This window comes from Rana temporaria, chromosome 13 (assembly GCF_905171775.1).
Source record: "Rana temporaria chromosome 13, aRanTem1.1, whole genome shotgun sequence".
NCBI lineage: Eukaryota > Metazoa > Chordata > Amphibia > Anura > Ranidae > Rana > Rana temporaria.
Genome location: NC_053501.1, coordinates 34,466,386 through 34,484,032, shown reverse-complemented (window position 1 = coordinate 34,484,032; position 17,647 = coordinate 34,466,386). Strand labels below are relative to the sequence as shown.

The 17,647-nt window shown below is 44.1% G+C and overlaps 1 protein-coding gene across 1 annotated transcript in view; it reads left to right on the top strand.

Annotated features, from left to right (window-relative positions):
• The window catches only part of PRKCH (protein kinase C eta), a 222,256-nt gene that overhangs the window by 170,056 nt on the left and 34,553 nt on the right, over positions 1-17,647 (top strand). The gene's annotated exons all lie outside the window — the stretch shown is intronic.

Genomic DNA, 17,647 nt, shown 5'->3' with positions numbered 1-17,647 from the left:
TTTTCCAGAGGATAGAAACTTTATATAAGCAGTTTAATGTACATTGATAGTGTGCAAAGGGTAGAAACCGATAACAGCCAATCACATTTAAAGTTACTGTCATCAGATCAAAAGGGAGATGGGTGTCATCATAATTATTGTTAAAAAAAAAACACTGACCCGGAAGTCTTCCACATAAACTGCAAAAAACATACAGGAGGGCGCAACCACCTCGTGCATTACCAATAATGTTTTATTAAATCCACACAGACAAATGGATACTCACATGCCAATAAAACACATCAAGCAAAACTGATCTGCTCCAGTCAAAACGCAACAAAACTTGTCCTAGGAACAAATGGTTGGATGGCTGACGCTTTTTGCGGGTCAGTCCCTTTTCCTCCGTGTTGTTGTGTTGCGACTGGAGCAGATCAGTTTTGCTTGATGTTTTTTTATTGGATTTAATAAAACATTATTGATAATGCACAAAGTGGTTGCGCCCTCCTGTATGTTTTTTGCAATATGTTTTTTGTAGGGTGTGATCATAACTTGAACATACACTGTCTGCATTCATGGCCACTCACCTACACAGCTGTCAAATTAGGAGCAGTGGCAACGCTATGGGGGGTGTGGACGGCACCCGGGTGACACCATCAAGTAGCACTGTGGTAGGCTAGGGGGGAAAGCCACGCTGATGCTCTAGCCTGCTCAGTGCCCTACTGCCTGTCCTGCTGTCACTCCACGCACTGGGCAGGACAGAGCACTGTGGCAGTCTAGCGGGGTTGGGGGTGTGACAACATGTTTTACCGCACCAGGTGACACCAACCCTAGTGACTCCGCGGATTAGGAACAGTGGTTATGTCCATGCATTTGCTGCGTCCCAATTGACATGAATAGAATTGCTTGTGGCGCAGAGCACTGCGCCCCAACCCCACCTACTTCTGATGTTAGCAAATGTTTATTCACTATTGTCTTCCTGCTTATTCTCCCGGCCAATCAGGGTCGGAAGCAGGTCCTAAGACCGGATTGGCCTAGAAGAGAAGTGACCAGATTGTCCGGGAGGAGATTTCTCTGTGACCACCAAGTCCATTTAAACTTGTATCCTGACTTCCAAATACTATCGCTGGTATCAGTTGAGAGGCAGATCAGGAATACGAAGTATTTTCAATCAGGAATGTTCCAAACGCAGAAATAAAATGCAAATGCAAAAACATGAAACACTTAAGTTGATTCATCCAGTTTTGTTCTGCCAGCGGACTGCCCTGGGCTATCATATGAGACTATATATAGGTCGTGCTTCAACACGCTGGGCGGTGTGACGGCAGCATTTACCTTGTAACTGAGCGGCCAGATCTGGTTTTATTAGTCAGGTCCTTTCTTGTCAGATTCTAGGTTTATACACCCGAATTAAGGTGATTTATAACTCCCTCCCAAAGGCTGGAATCTTTTAATACTCATCCATTCATTGAATACGTGTACAACTGCAAGTCTACAAAGAATTAAGAGTGACGCAATAACCTTATTTTCCAAAAATAATCCACACTACTACTTTATGGCCCTGTAATCGATTTTTCATGACGTGTTTTTTTGCTGTGTAAAAGGTAAATGCACCTGTGTAAGGTAAAAAAAACTTTATCCTTTTGCAACCACTTCAGTTGAGTCAAAGTTTTTTCTTCCTCTGTCCACTAAACACCCCCCTAACCCAGCAGCGGTAGTGTTCCGGTGCTGCGGGGGTTACCAGAGCAGAGTGAGCTGTGACAGGCACTCGTAAAGAGAACAGACTATTGCCCTCTACACACGATTGGTCCATGCGATGAAAACGGTCTGATGGACCGTTTTCATCGGTTAACCGATGAAGCTGACTGATGGTCAGTCGTGCCTACACACCATCAGTTAAAAAAACGATCGTGTCAGAACGCGGTGACGTAAAACACAACGACATGCTGAAACAGGGAAAATTTAAATGCTTCCAAGCATGCGTTGACTTGATTCTGAGCATGCATGAATTTTTAACCGATGGACGTGCCTACAAACGCTAGTTTTTTTTCTATCGGTTAGGTATCCATCGGTTAAATTTAAAACAAGATTGCTTTTTTTTAATCTATGGATAAATAACCGATAGGGCCTACACACAATCGGTTTGGTCAGATGAAAACAGTACATCAGATCGTTCTCATTGGTTTGACCGATCGTGTGTACACGGCATAAGTCCGCCCTTCCGTCTCCCTCCTCCATTCATAAAAGCTGTACTATAAACTCTGTGAATAAAAAGCCATCTATGACTGGAGGACAAGTGGATGAATTTAAAATAGAAACCTCAACCATATAAGGTTAAGTTCTACTGCACACCACCCTGAACACAACATCACCACCGTGAAACATGGTGGTGGCAGCATCATGTTGTCTGGATGCTTTTCTTCAGCAGGGACAGGGAAGCTGGTCAGAGTTGATGGGATGATGGATGGAGCCAAATACAGGGCAATCTTAGAAGAAATCATGTTGGAGTCTGCAAAAGACTTGAGACTGGGGCGGAGGTTCACCTTCCAGTAGGATAATGACCCTAAACCTACTACCAGAGCTAAAATGGAATGGTTTAGATCAAAGCATATTCATGTGTTAGAATGGCCCAGTCAAAGTCCAGACCTTAATACAATTGAGAATCTGTGGCAAGACTTGAAAATTGCTGTTCACAGATGATCTCAATCCAATCTGACAGAACTTGAGCTATTTTGCAAAGAAGAATGGGCACAAATGTCACATTTACGTTTTTAGTTGTAACATGACAAAATGTGGAAAACTTCAAGGTTGTGAATGCTTTTTCAAGGCACCGTGTGTGTGTAATATATATATACCGGTGTGTGTGTGTGTGTGTGTGTGTGTGTGTGTGTGTATGTATGTATGTATGTGTGTGTGTATATATATATATATATATATATATATATATATATATATATATATAATAGAGAGAAAGAGATATTTACCCAGCTAGATTAAACGTAACTCTGTCCAATTCTACATACACAATGTTCTGTTTTGTATGACCACAAGTGCGGTGAGATGTTTGTTAGAGACATAGACATAAAAGGCAGCTGCTGTGTTCAGCATATCAGTAGTAGTTGTGTATGTCACGGGGCACTTAAAAATCTGAAAGCTCAGGGTCTCATCCAAGAATAGTTTAACCCGGTCATAGGACAATTATATGTGAATTAACAGTGGGCTACCATGCCTGCATACATCCTGAGGTTGGTTTACTAAAGGCTAATAGACATTCACAGACATGTTTTGGCAACAGCAAAAGGCACATTTTACGCTTAAAGCGCCATTCTGCCTAGAAGAGAGGATTAAGTTATAGGTGACACCTGGTGGCCTTGGTCATTTTCTGGCTCCCTATTAAAATAAAGCAAATGTTACACTTGCCTACTCTGTGAAATGGTATTGCACAGTGCGGAGCAGTACCTCCTCTTCTGGAGTCCCCAGCTGGCGCTCTCCTCTCCTTTTGGGTGTCCCCTCCAGCCAGTGTAATTTTGAGAGGGCATCCGTGTGGGCGCTCACAATCCTAGCTATGTGCGTCCATAGACACACACAGACCCGGTAAGCTTTGCCCCACCTCACTCCTCACAAGAGTTTGACAGTGGCAGGAGCCTATGGAGTCTTCTGGAAGAGGGGAGTTCGTTGCTGGGGGACAGCACTGGATTGAGACAGGTAAGTGCTTAGGGATTGGGGGGCAAACAAGTAGAAACCCCAAGGAACAATGACTGAACTCCACCCACAACGTTATACAATGAGCCCAATACGCATCTTTTAGTCAGACTTTCTGGCATCAGGTCTGACATAATTAACCTGAGCTAATTACTACAGCTGACAAGTCAGACATCATGACTCCGGCTTCTCTCACCTGCTATACAATACACATCTATCATCAATAGAAATTCACACAGTACAGTGTAAATTAGCATCACACAATGAAAGGTCTTTAGACGCCAGACTAAGGTTAGTTTACATGACAGTAGCAGACTTGGTTACCCCCTTAACAGTCTGTGTTCCCACATGAATGAGTCACTCTTCTATTGGCCTGTTGGGTTCAGAATCAACAACCTGTAATTAGTTCTTCCAGACATTCTTGAATATATTGTGGATTACATTACTGCCCCATCTCATGTAGTCCAAGATATCATTTCTCAGTCATCCTATGCCCCTAGTGGACATAGGATGACTTTAGACACAAGAGTCATCGGTGAAGCTGAAACAGGAGTACCCCACACCCTGCAAGAGCCTCTGGGTCCCACGGGCCATCCCGTTACAAACACCTATGCAGTTTGCTTTTGATTTCATGCATTTTTTTACATGCTTTGCATTTTTTATGCTTTTTTTTTTTTGCCCAAGTTGTTGTTGGACAGATAAAAGAATGCAAAATCCCAGCAAAAGCGCACTACATGCTTTTCTGAAGCTTCTCCCTCTAAGTCTAAATTGAACCAAAAAAGCACCAATTTGCATTTAAAAAAGTTCCTGACCTTTTCAAAAAACGCAGTGGCTGAAAAAAAGCATAGATGTGAACATGTCCCATAGGAAACCATGTTAAATGAACTGTAGTGTGTTTCGCCCAAGAAAAAATACATAGGCGTGAGCCGAGTCTTAAGCCTTGTACACACTACAAGTTTTTTTTCTGGGTTGAACGAAAACAAACCTGTCATCTCCGGTCGGAGTCGCTGTACTAAATATGTGACGATAGTGCTGCAATCTGCCCCGCCGAGCTGCTGGGTGCCCCCCGCCTGAACACTCCGATCAGTGCTGTCTGCCATTGGCTGAGAGTGCTGGTCGGCCGATGGTTTTCCAGCGTGTTCGTCTGACGGAAGCTGGACAAACGGCACATACACAGAGGTCGAATGTCAGACTTTTTTTATTTTTACCGGGTGCTTTTTCCCGACATTGGGCCTGTGTATCATGCTTAAAGGTCCACTCATCATAATGACCATAGCAGGTGTATTTGTTATATAGGGACTATGCAAAAATGCAATTGGCAGAGCGGGAGAGAGTGTTGTCACCCTAACAGATAGTTCTTGTGCAATGGCCACCTTTTCAGGCTCAGCTGCAAATTTCTAAATATTGAAAATATCCTAAAATCCCATTAATATTTAAAAGTATAATAAAGGGCGACATGTTTTGGATAGATTGGGGAGGGAATAGAATACCTGTGAAGGTTTTTCTCAATTAGCGAGATTCACCCTCTTGTCTCGTTTACCGTGAAAGAAAATGCCTACTTTTGGGTTGTCCCCAGAACAGGAATAGAGGGGATATCTTCCAGTGGGTACAGTAGTAGTGGTGATAACCAAAGATTCCCTCACTTTGGATCTCCTCTCACTTTCTTTTTTTTTGGCCGTGGGACAGGAAGTGAATGGTAATCTCCCAATTGGGATACAGTTGGCAAAAAAGAAACCTGTCACAAGTTGTAATCCTCCTTTATTCCATCCAAAATGGGGGAGAAAAAAAAGTATTGACTTTCGTTCTACTTTAAAGCTTATGAAAAGTTTCGTTATTTAGCTTACGAACACATACACAGTAGTACCTTGGATTATGAGCATAATTCATTCCAGAAGCATGCTTGTAATCCAAAGTACACGTATATCAAAGCAAATTTCCCCATTGGAATCAATTTAGGTCGATTCAGGTAGAGAAGCCTATAGTTACAGCGGCGTAGCTTAGCGTGTTTAGGCTACGCCGCCGTAAGTTAGCTAGGCAAGTACATGATTCTCAATGTACTTGCCTGCTAATATATGGCGGCGTAGCCTAAAGCGGGCGGGCGTAAGGGCGCCGAATTTAAATGTGTTGGAGGGGGGCGTGTTTTATGGTAATGAGGCTTGACCTCACGTTTTTTTTACCTTTTTTACCTAAAATGCGCATGCGCCGGGCGCCTACATTTCCCAGTGTGCATTGCAGCTAAGTACGCCGCACGGGCCTATTGATTTCGACGTGGACGTAAACGACGTAAATCCAGATTCGCGGACGACTTAGGCAAACTACGTAAAAAATTTGAATCTCGCGGCGGGAACGGCGGCCATACTTTAACATTGTTATTCCACCTAATAGATGGAATAACTTTAGGCCTGCTAATGCCTTACGGAAACGGCGTAAAACTACTGCGGCGGCCGGGCGTACGTTCGTGAATCAGCGTATTAACTCATTTACATATTCTACGCCGACCGCAATAGAAGCGCCACCTAGCGGCTATCCGAAAAATTGCAACCTAAGATAGGACGGCGCAAGCCGTCTTATCTTAGATATGTTTAAGCGTATCTCTGTTTGAGCATACGCTTAAACATAAGTTGGCGTAGATTCTGAGTTAGGTCGGCTTATCTAGTGATACGCCGACCTAACTCTTACTGAATCTACCTAAATTGAAACTTAGGTAATGCATTTCAGTGCCACTGCTGGTGTATGCAGTACCACATGTGGCCAGAGGTGCAGGGGCGCCGGAGACCACTCATAGACACACCCTTCCCTAATGTCTCCGTGGGTCTTCGAGAGTCACCGGCGCCCACGCACCTCTTTCCACAGGATTAAAAAAAAAAATAGCTTGTATTGTGAAACGCTTGTAAACCACGTTATTCACAATCCGAGATACAACTGTACTTTTTGCTCATTATTCATTTGGGAAACATCAGAGCTTTCAATTTAACAAATTAATAAAAATAAACAGCAATAATTCCAGACATTCGACTCCACAGTGAAATATTTGGTAAAATATTGTGTTGATTTATTCAGAGATATGTATTAGATAGTTGTGGCTGGAAGACGAAGAGAAGGATTGGGATGGGGAAGTGTTCTAAATGCAGGATTGGTGGGCGCGTTATAAACTGAGATAAAGAAAGGAGGATGGGATGAGTCACAGATATCATGATGACATCACAGGTGTGATCAGAGAGAGCTCTGCAACGTGTATTCACTGTATATTGCACCATCTGTCATACAGCGATGATAAGGGCGGGGAAATTAATCTGGATTTTCAGATGCCCAGTCAAGCATTGGAGACGTCTGAATTGCCAAGGTGACCTCTCCTAATGCTTCAGGCAGGACATAATGATTTAAAGCGAACACATGAAAAAGGTTAACCAGTTCAGTCTGGAGTTTACATACAGCAATGTGCAAAACTTTGGGACTCGGCAAAATGGTTTTCCATATAAATTAACAATCTTTAAAGTGCATAAACAGGGGAAAAAAGAAAATCAAATATAGACTTGGTGTGTCCATTCTTTGCATCGGTTCTCCCAATTAAGGATTTGCAGGCATATGGTTCAAAATTTACGTATTTTTTTCCCCACAAATAGAGCTTTCTTTTGGTGGTATTTGATCGCCTGTGCGGTTTTTAGTTTTTGCGCTATAAACAAAAAAAGAGCGACAATTCTTCTACATATTTTTGTTAAAAAAAATAAAATCGCAATAACCGTATAGTGACTGGTTTGTTATATTGCCCACAAAATAGGGAGACATAATTATGATTTTTATTTTATTTATTTTTTACTAGGAATCTGCTCCATCTATTGCCGACCTAAAGCCTAGTACACACCAATTCGTTTTTTGTTTTTTTTCGTGCAACCCAGCAGGCTGAACGGAAAAAAATGACAGCACAGGTTGGAGCCACTTTACTAACTATACGATGTTAGTACAGCGATCTCCCCTGCTGTTCTGACAGGGGGCGGCCTCCCTGCCAGATCACTCTGGTCAGCGTTCTCAGCCATTGGCTGAGATAGATATTCGGCAGACCTTTTTCGGACATGCCCCTTCGTCAGAAGCCAGTCAAACAGCTGGCTTCTGATGGACCGGGTGCAGTACACACAGGCCTAATGTCTGCCATTTTTTATTGAACCGGCGGATGCCAGGGATTTACCCTAAACTTTGAATGTGTACAGGCTTTTAAAGCATTCCTATATATATGTATATGTGCGTGTTATACACATATACAGAAATTCCCCTGTAAGTGCATACCTTCCTTGCAGACCATGCATAAGCTGCCTTTTCTTGGCACATTTGGCAAGTCCCATGGTACAGGAAACTTAAGGGAACATTTATTGCTATTTGATGCTTCAATGTGTTTGTCTGACCTTTGCTGTGTTGTCTGAGTTGGTCTGCCACTTGCTACAGTTGCGTCAGTGACGAGAAATTTGAATCCCAAATGTTTGACAAAGGACCGTCTCTGCCGCGGTTTATGATGATTTTACAAGAAAACGGGCTGCAATTCTATTCTTATAAGGGAAATGTGTCAACAAGACTTGAGGAAGCAAAGGAACAATATGAACAAGCTGGGTGTCAGTGCAGGGCATGTACAAAGTGCAAGTGTCCGGTCTAGTAGTTTTCCAAGTGCTTCATAGTGTGGGAACAGGCTTTTTATCTATGGTAATAATAAAAAAAAAGATGTAAAAGGTATAAACTGGAATATACAATCATCCTTTTTCAGCAGCTGGATTGCTGTCACTTTAGAAGACTTGAGAATTTTTTTGTTGCAATAATGTATACACAAGCTCAGAAAGATATTATGGTATAGTCCATACACATAACATGTGCAGCATTTAAGCATATGGGTGTCTGGTGTTCTGCTTTTTTTAAACGTAAATGTGACAAAATTTATTTAGCTCTACTATGCCTTGCAGTGCATTGCCTGTGACGCAACGTGCTGCGGAAAAATTACACCTGTGCACACCAACGCAGCGTGTGAAGCAATAGGGCAGTGGTCTCCAAACTGCGGTCTGATGCCGCGTACACACGGTCGTTTTTCGGCATGAAAAAAAACTTCGTTTTTCAGCATGTCCAAAAAACGAAGTTTTTCCAACTTTATCATTAAAAAGGACGTTGCCCACACACCATCGTTTTTGAAAAATGATGAACAAAGCGCGGTGATGTACAACACGTACGACGGCACTCTAAAGGGGAAGTTCTATTCGCCTTTGGGCTGCTTTTAGCTGAGTCCTTGTTAGTAAAAGACGATTCGCGCTTTTTTGTCTGTTACAGCGTGATGAATGTGCTTACTCCATTATAAATAGAGATTTTACCAGAACGAGCGCTCCCGTCTCATAACTTGCTTCTGGGCATGCGCGGGTATAAAACGTCGTTTTTGCCCACACACGATAATTTTTTACAACACGAAAAACTACATTTTTTCAGAAGCCGAAAAACGATGTGAAGCCCACACACGGTCATTTTAAATGACGTTTTCAAAAAATTCTCTTTTTTTCATGCCGTAAAACGACCGTGTGTACGCGGCATGAGGGTCAGATTTTGCCCTTTGCTACCCTTTATCAGGCTTTTGGGGCACTATTCCCCCCAGTAATATGAGGCACTATTCCTCCAACTGACACCAACAGTGGGGCATTATTCTTGCACAGGCACTATTCCTCCCACTAATACTGTATCAATGATCTGGCACTATTCCATCCCCTGACACCAATGGTGGGGCAGTATTCCTCCCACTGAAACGAATGATGGGGTACTATGCCTCCAACCAATACCAATTATGGGATACTATTCTACCCCCACTGGTCACAATCTGACCCCCGAATATCTGGAGAACAGTAAAATGGCCCTTTGTTTGAAAAATGTGGATACCCCTTCAATAGGGCCTTATACCAAAAGGAAAACATTTGGAAAATTACACCAGCTTATGGTTACTGCAAATTGTATTACAAAAATACAAAGTACAAAAATACAAAGTACAAAATAACAGCACAATGAATAAAGGAGGAAGGTCAGGTTTCGGGGCTCTCTCATCCCTGTTCCTGGAGAAGCTGTAGCTGTCATGGAGCAGTGAGACTGCTGTGCCCAGCACTTCGTCAGAAGACACTCCCAAACTTTGGAGGATGTCATTAATGGACTACATGTTGAGGTATGCCTGGGCAGCCTAGTTGAGTTGGATAGGAATTATTGCATTGTAATGTATTTGTTGGATTTTGCTGCAAATGTTCAGTAAAGGTGCAATCACCATTTTAAGCCTAATCTGACGTAATTTGAAGGGATGCATGAAGTTTTCTGCTGTATAAAAGAACAAGGGTCCGTAAAGCACATGTGGGGTCTGAAGCAAACACACCATGGAAGGTGAAGGAGTAATGCAGTTGCTATGGGTAACAAGAAATAGTACAAGGTACATTGCAGCCAGTCATGAAGCGTGGTAATGGAACAAGAAAACCTGCCGCTCCAGGTGAGACCAGGAAGCCTAATCATCCAGTAGGTGCTCGCCTCGCCTCCGCACACATTGAGAATAGAAGAAATGGGCGCACACCACTGTAGATCAAAATCCTTTTTATTTGGACATCCCAAAACTACAAGAATCAGAATGCTAGGTAGACGCTTTCACACACTTCACGTGCGCTTATAAGCGCACGTGAAGTGTGTGAAACTCATCTACCCAGCATTCTGAGCCTTGTAGTTTTTTGGATGTCCAAATAAAAAGGATTTTGATCTACAGTGGTGTGCGGCCATTTCTTCTATTCCTATGAAGTGTGGTACCTGGCGTAGGTGACAGGTCAGGTCCTCAGGTAGTGAGAGGGTCGGTATTCTGGCTCCTTTTCTAGAGATTGGTTTCCCAAAGCAACCAGGTCTGACCCCATGGTACAGAGACGTGGTGTGCACCTTTTAATGCTGCACCTCATTTGTAATAATAAGCCACGTGAATATATTTTTTTGTATGTTTCCTAGCATTCACTTGTTCCTATGTTATCAGTTAAATAAGCATTGCTAAAGAATGATAAAGTTCTACTACCTCTTAAAGCGGAGTTCCACCCAAAAATGGAACTTCCGCTTTTCGGAACCCCCCCCCCCCTCCGGTGTTACATTTGACACCTTTAAGGGGGAAGAGAGGGTGCAGATACCTGTATAAAACATGTATTTGCACCACTTCCGGGTATTGACTCCAGTGGGAGTCACGCTCCTTCGCGTCACCCCCCCCCCCCCCCCCCCCCCCCCGCGCGCGCTGTCTTCTGGGAAACACACTGTTCCCAGGAGAGAGCGGAGACCAGTGACGGCGCGCAGCGCTACTCGTACATGCGCAGTAGGGAACCGGGCAGTGAAGCTGCTAGGCTTCACTTCCTGATTCCCTCACCGAGGATGGCGGCGGCAGCATCTGAGAGACAAGCGATTGCTGGTCCTTGTCTGCCGGCATCATGGGCGCGCTGGACAGGTAAGTGTCAGCAGCTGCAGTATTTGTAGCTTCTGGCTTTTAAAAAAAAGATTTTTAGGTGGACCTCCGCTTTAAGTGTGAATTCTGGTTTCTGTTCCTAAAGCATATCCAAACCTCTAAACAAATTTTTGTTTTTGCAGCTTACCACATCTAAGGGCAGGTAAGCTGCAACATATTACATTTTTGTACTGGTCTTGGATACAGTATAGATATCCTTAAAGTGACTGTGAAGTCACGGAGTGTCAATTCTACAATCCCCTCTATTACTTGATGTGCCCAGTGTATGTGGTTATGTAAAAATAAGACATTATATACCTTATTTTATAGTGCACTCATGTGACCGGCCACCTCTCTCCTCTCCCTGTCTGACAGATACAGCGGGAGGGGCAGAGAATCCCTTGCTGACATCAGTTGGGAAGAGGAGAGAGGCAGCCAGTCATGTGAGCACTGAGCGGCGCTCGGAAATACAGTATTGAACTGCTTATTTGTACAAAACCACGTACACTGGGCACATCGGTTAATGTAATAGAGGGGATTGTAGAATTGACATTTAGAAATGATAGCAGCAGTCAGAGCTGACAGGCAGGGAGGAGGACAGAGGAGACAGCGGATGCAGAGGCGCAGTGTCAGGGCTCAGCAGCCATGATAAACCGTGGTCGGTTTACAGGGGGAGGGCAGATTCAAGCAGGATCAGCAAGATATTTCAGGTTATACAAGGGGCCAAATTACACAGCACAAGCACTGTGCTGTTGTTCATGCTTTAATCGAACAGGATCTTTTTTTTTTTTTGGGTTCCAAACACTTTAAAAACAAAAAAATGTATTGGATCAATATATACTTATATTAAAAGTACGGTAAAATATATATTTTTTCTTGGGCGGTAAAAAAAAGGTGATTTAACTTCTCCTTGTGCCCTAGCTTAAAATGTTTACCTTCTCAATTGACAATGAGAAATGTTCTGATTGACATTTTTATTTAATCTACCCTGAGGCTTCTGTGTAGATCTTTTGAAGCCTGTGAGTTATTTTTCTTGTAGTTGCGTAACTGTGTAATAATTCTAAATTCCAGTTCTAGTGTCTCCATCTGTGATGACTTTCTTAGCCAAAATGACACCTACATTTTATTAGGAAGCTTACAGATGATCTGTAGGAAGGCAAATATCATTCATTTAGGCTTATGTATAAAGTGAAGAATTCATTCCTACAAACACTGGTGTATTGATGTTCTTGGTGCATGCTGGCTGATTGAATCACACATGGACTAATATATTTTGGGAACTCTGGCAGCGCGATCTCTGTCTGTTTTCCTTACTTTCTTCAATCATTATGGCAGAGTCTCATCCTTCTGTTGAATCGGTTGTGTTTTTTCTATGACATAATGGCATAAAGTGTACTGGGATTGCTAAACATCGCCTGTTGCAGGAACAAAAGAAAAGTTCCATTGTGCAATGGTGGGAGGCAAAGCCAAACATTTTGTAAGAAATACCCAGGCCTAGATTCACGTACGGCCGCTCTACGTGCTTTGTGAATACAAAACTTGCCTCTCTAAGTTGCGGCGGCGTAGAATAAATACGCTACGCCCACGCAGCGTAGAGCGGCCATAGCGTATCGTATTTACGCTACGCCGCCGCAACTTAGAGAGGCAAGTGCTGTATTCACAAAGCACTTGCGTCCAAATTTACAGCGGCGTAGCGTAAATGGGTCGGTGTAAGCGTGCGTAATTCAAAGTAGGCTGGTAGGGGGCGTGTTGTATTTAAATGAGGCTTGACCCCATGTAGATGCATGGCCGAACGAACTGCGCATGCGCGTGCATGCTCAGTATCACATCGTATTTACCCCCAAAGATACGTCGGCTCAATGCCTGTGACGTAAACGTAACTTACGCACAGCCCTATTCGCGTCCGACTTACGCAAACAACGTAAAAAGATACGCTTGTTCCGACGTCCATACTTTGCATGGGCTGCGCCACCTAGAGACATGCTTTATCTTTACCCCGGCGTATATGTCTTACGTAAACGGCGTAACTAATTGCGACGTACGTACGTTCTTGAATCGGCGTATCTTGCTCATTTACATATTCGACGCGGAAATCAAGGAAGCGCCACCTAGCGGCCAGCGTAATTATTGCAACCCAAGATACGACGGCGTAGGAGATTTACGCCGCTCGTATCTTGGCCAAATCTATGCGTAACTGATTCTATGAATCAGGCGCATAGATACGACGGCGGCCATTCGGACTTACGACGGCGTATCTGGAGATACGCCGTCGTAAGTCTTTGTGAATCTGGGCCCTAATTTCCAAAGTTTATAAAAGATACCAAGCACTAGGAAGGTATTAGACAGTGTCGTGCGCTTTAAAACAATTGGCTCGGTTCTATCACATAATAAATCACATTCTCCTCCTCCATACCCAGATAAAGGGGATAGTTCCTTTGGTATCTTAACAGATCAGCAGAAGAAGAAGGAACCAGATTATATCATGTGGGGTAAATGGAAGATTAAAGGATAACCAACAATAATTCTGGCTCCCATAGACTGCCTACAGCAGGGATATGCAATTAGCGGACCTCCAGCTGTTGCCAAACTACGAGTCCCATGAGGCATTGCAAGACTCTGACAGCACCAAGTATGACACCCAGAGGCAGAGGCATGATGGGACTTGTAGTTTGGCAACAGCTGGAGGTCCGCTAATTGCTAATCCCTGGCCTACAGGATGTGCCATGGGACATGTTGGGTATCTTTTTACTCGGCGTAACATCATCTTTCACATTATAGAAATAAATGGGCTAACTTTGTAGTGTTTTGGGGGGTTTTTTATTCAAAAAAGTGTATGTTGTCCAAAAGAATTGTGTTTGAAAGACTGATGCGCAAATACTGTGACATAAAATATTGCAATGATCGCCATTTTGTTCTTTAGGTTCTCTGCTAAAACAAAAATATATGATGTATTCGGGTTCTACGTAATTTTCTAGCAAAAAAACACTAATTTAAGCTGGTCACCTCCCTACTTGTGGAACACGGGTGATTGAAGTGACTGCTTCACTGTCCAATGAAGAGGCCGGAGGTTGACCCGGTAGTTTTCTTTGAACCAAACTTAGTTTGTTCCGCTATATATAACCCAGCAGTGGCTGCACCAGTAGTAATTAGACCAAACCTGCCGTGATGACAAGCCTTTCTACTGTAAAGTTGAAGAAATGGAGGACCTGGTTCAACTTCTCGAATGTCTACTATATGATTGGTTAACACGTTCTTTATTGGTGTGAAAAAATGGTGTCATTGCATGAGGCAGCAATTCTCCTCTGAAAAGGAAGAAAAATGAATCAGTGTTGCTAAGGAAAAATGATTGATGAGAAACTGCTGAGGTGTGAAGGATATTTTCCTGGAATGCTAGCCATGGGCAGAGAAAAGAAGCCTTTGTGCAGCTTTATAGTGTGCGCCAAGGCTAGAGCTGCAATCCAATCACAGTTTTAGGATTAAAGCCCTGGGCTTAAGTCTGGGAGATATGCCCAATAATTTAGTGACCGCAGAGCCATATACCACAAACTGCCAGGGAACCATCGGGCCGGACCTGAGAAATGTCACATACATCAAAAATTCACTGTCGTGATCGTCAGAGGAGACCCCACCTAACCCCGTCATTGTATTAACCCTGTGCTTGGATTGGATAAATGCTTAAAGACAGTGGCCCAGATTCAAGTAGAATCGCGCAATATTTGCGTGGGCAAAGAGCAAATTTTTTTCTCTGCGCCCACGCAAATATTGCGCTTTGCCCGCGATTCACGGAGCAGTTGCTCCGTAAATTGCGCGGGCAATATGCTAAGCAGCCGGGCGCAAGGCTGCCTAATGTAAATGATCCCGCCGGGGGCGGGAATCATTTAAATTAGGCGCGCTCCCGCACCGAGCGAACAGCGCATGCTCCGTCGGGATACTTTCCCGACGTGCATTGCGGCAAATGACGTCGCAAGGACGTCATTTGCTTGTAAGTGAACGTGAATGGCGTCCAGCGCCATTCACGGTTCACTTACGTAAACGACGTTAAATTTGAACGTCGCGAGCGGGAGGCGCAGCTATACTTTAGCATTGGCTGTGCCTGCTATTAGCAGGAGCAACCTTATGCTAAAGGCGCCGTACGGAAACTCCGTACCTTGCGTAGGCAGGGCCCGCGCAATCACAAGGCCGCTCACAAAGGCCGTGCCCCCTAGCGGCCAACGCAAGAATGCAGCCTGGGATGTGAAGGCATAAGGAGGCTTATGTTTATCACATCCTAGGCTGCATTCGGTGTAACGAGGTTCCTGAATCAGGAGCACTCGTTACACCGGAGCAAGTAAGCACTTGCGCCGCGCAACTATGGTTGCGCGGGCGCAAGTGCTTCTTGAATCTGGGCCAGTAGATGTAACCTTTAAATGAATTGCATTTAACTTCCTAAAGCACAGCAAATCCTAAACCTCTCCATTTTTTTTTCTAACATACAATACTTGTTCCAGCCTCTGTGGTATCCCAGTGCTGCAGATCCTCTATAGTCACTTTGCAAACACATCGGCCCGGATTCAGAAAGAAGATACGACGGCGTATCTCCTGATACGCCGTCGTATCTCTGAGTCCGGCCGTCGTATCTATGCGCCTGATTCATAGAATCAGGTTACGCATAGATATCCCTAAGATCCGACAGGTGTAAGTGACTTACACCGTCGGATCTTAGGCTGCAATCTCACGCTGGCCGCTAGGTGGCGCTTCCGTTTGTATACGCAAGGAATATGCAAATGAGGAGTTACGCCGATTCAGAAACGAAAGACCGCCCAGCGCTTTTTTTGTATGTCGTTTGCGTTCGGCTTTTTCCGGCGTATAGTTACCCCTGCTATATGCAGCGGATCGTATGTTAAGTATGGCCGTCGTTCCCGGGTCGAATTTTGCATTTTTTACGTTGTTTGCGTAAGCCGTTCGCGAATACGGATGGACGTAATTTACGTTCACGTCGAAACCAATGACGTCCTAGCAACGTCATTTAGAGCAATGCACGCTGGGAAATTTGATGGACGGCGCATGCGCAGTTCGTTTGGGGCGTGGGGACGCGCCTGATTTAAATTTTACACGCCCCCTACCCGCGGAATTTGAATTCCGCCGGGGGATTTACGATAAGCTGCCGCAAATTTACAGGCAAAATTTGCGGCAGCGGATCGTAAATGAGATCCGCTAACCAGTTTGAATCTAGACCATCATATCTACATGCTGTCAAGCGATGGCTGTATTGCATTTTTTAGGGTGGGTTCCCTGATGGTAAAAAACGTTCATCATTCTTATGTAATGTGTGTTGAAACAATCGCTTGTAGTCTTCATCGGAAGCCCATGTGATAGGGTGACCACACAGGAGCATAATTGGGAGATTGGAGACAGAGCATTGACACCCTATAGCACATAGGCATGCGCACAGGGTGTGCGGAGATATTTTAGGATGAGTGGGGGAAGGGGCCGCTAAATATGTAATTTACCAGCCCCTTCCCTTTCAGAATGAACATTGTGAGTTATCGGTAATGTGTGTTTGAGCTTTGGGGTGCACACCCTAATGGAATAGGCTGTGCACACCTATGCTATAGCAGAAGGTTCCTGCACAAGGACCTTCATAGTTGCATCACCAGGTATTTTAATAGCTTTAGTTCTTTCATAGCTCGCCAATGTAGAATCTATGGGCTAGATTCACATATCAATAGATACGCCGACCTAACTCGGAATCTACGCCGACCTAAGTTTAAGTATATTCTCAAACAGAGATACACCTAAACCTATCTAAGATACGACGGCTTGCGCCGTCCTATCTTAGGGTGCAATATTTAGGCTGGCCGCTAGGTGGCGCTTCCATTGCGGTCGGCGTAGAATATGTAAATCACTAGATACGCCTATTCACGAACATACGCCCGGCCGCCACAGTACAGATAAGCAGTTTACGTAACGCATTAGCAGGCCTAAAGTTATTCCATCAAATAGCTGGAATAGTAATGTTAAGTATGGCCGCCGTTCCCGCGTCGAAAATTGAAAATGTTACGTCGTTTGCGTAAGTCGTCCGTGAATAGGGTTTTACGTCCACGTCGAAATCAATAGGACCGTGCGGTGTACTTAGCCGCAATGCACACTGGGATATGTAGGCGGACGGCGCATGCGCCGTTCGTAAAATACGTCAATCACGTCAGGTCAAGCCCCATTAACATAAAACACGCCCCTTCAGCCGAATTTGAATTAGCCGCCCTCACGCCCACCCGATTTACGCTACGCCGCCGTAACTTAGCAGGCAAGTACTTTGTGAATCATGTACTTGCCTCGCTAACTTACGGCGGCGTAGTGTAAACACGCTAAGCTATGCCGCCGCAAAGTTAGGACGCCCTTTGTGAATCTACCCCTATTTATTTTTTGGTCTTCTCAACATAAGCACTTTGAGGCTAATTTACGAAGGGTCCTGTCTCATGTGTATTGTTGCTGCCCCTATGAAATGCAATCCACAGTTTTTAGAGGGTGTTT